This window comes from Glycine soja, chromosome 6, assembly GCF_004193775.1.
Source record: "Glycine soja cultivar W05 chromosome 6, ASM419377v2, whole genome shotgun sequence".
NCBI classification, from domain to species: domain Eukaryota; kingdom Viridiplantae; phylum Streptophyta; class Magnoliopsida; order Fabales; family Fabaceae; genus Glycine; species Glycine soja.
The window spans coordinates 21,388,282-21,389,730 of NC_041007.1; the positions used below are offsets into that span (position 1 = coordinate 21,388,282).

At 34.9% G+C, this 1,449-nt stretch overlaps 1 pseudogene; it reads left to right on the plus strand.

Moving 5' to 3' along the window:
* Positions 1-253: 253 nt before the first annotated feature.
* Positions 254-1,151, plus strand: LOC114415987 (annotated as a pseudogene).
* The last annotated feature ends 298 nt before the right edge of the window (positions 1,152-1,449 follow it).

Here is a 1,449-nt window from a genome sequence, read left to right on the forward strand (position 1 = left end):
ACCTGAAATTTTGAAACTTGAACCAGAAACAAGATATTGTTTGGTGAAAATTGGGTTTCTCTCTATGTGGGTCTCTTTATCCTAATCTACCACATGGATCCAAATGTGCACTGTGTTTTGTAGAATAAAAAAGAAGAGAATTTTATTTACAGGAAGGAAGTCTGGTGTTCTTATCTTAGGTTTGTGTCCCTCTGTGTGTTGAGGTATTTTTTTAGTTCCTTTTATCTTTTTTTTACCCCAGATAGAGGGTAATATGGAGGATGTTGAAGAAGCTAATAGAGCAACTATTGAGAGTTGTCATTAAGTTCTGAGTATGATGTCTCAACTAAGGAATGAAGTTCATTGTAGGAATTTGATGGTGGAAACTGCAGGGGCTATAGTGAGGTTCAAGAAAGTTGTTTCACTCCTAAATAGTGGTTTGGGTCATGCAAGAGTAAGGAAGCACAAAAAACTTCAAATCCCTTTTTTGAAAGTATTCTCTTGGACAACCAAATTTGCAAAACCAATCATCATTCAAAATGTTTGGAGTTTCCTCATACAAGTTTTACTAAGAATTCAATTCAGGGATTGGGTCAAATAGTTAGAAATTCAATCTATATGATGGGAAAACCTAGTTTGGAATTGAGCTCCAATGAGAAAAGCCCTCTAAACCTTACCCGACAAACTTCATGAACACATTACCACTTCCTTCAACAACAACAAATGAAACATGAAGCAGAAATAATGTTTCGAAGGAACAATAGTGTTATAAATTTGAATTTTGACAACTCTAGCTGCACACCATCAATGTCGTCGTCTACTAGGTATTTCATTTCTTCCTTGAGCATAAACGGAAGTGTGGCTAACATGGATGGAAATGGAAGTGCATTCCATTTACTAGGAGCTGAACACTCTTCTTATCATAATTCACAACAGCACAAGAGAAAGTGCATTCCATTTGACTTTACCCTCGTTCTGTGTTCTAGTGTTATTGTCTCATACACACTATTAACCATTGATGATTAATGACTATGATCTCAAAGATTAAAGTTCATTTTCACATTCAATTAATTGTTTTGTACGTCCTCTGCAGGAAACATAGAGTGAAAAGATCAGTTAAGGTGCCTGCTACTAGCAACAAACTTGCGGATATCCCTCCCCATGATCAGTAAAGGTTCCGCAAGAGCCTTCACATAATTTACTCCTAAGCATATAGGTATAGTTGACTTATTAGCATTTCTCAAGTGAATTCAAGAGCCTTCACATAATTTTTGACGTTTCATGTGCAACTTCAATAGGGTAGTCAAGAAAGAAGACGACTAGGAAAAAGATTATCGTTAAAATTCATGAGGAATATTTTCATGTTGCAAATCTTACTTTAATTAGTTGCTTTTATTCTTGTCATTAAGATCTCATATCAAATATGTATGTTTGTAAATGTTTTCTTTAAATTCTGCAACTTGTTCTAAT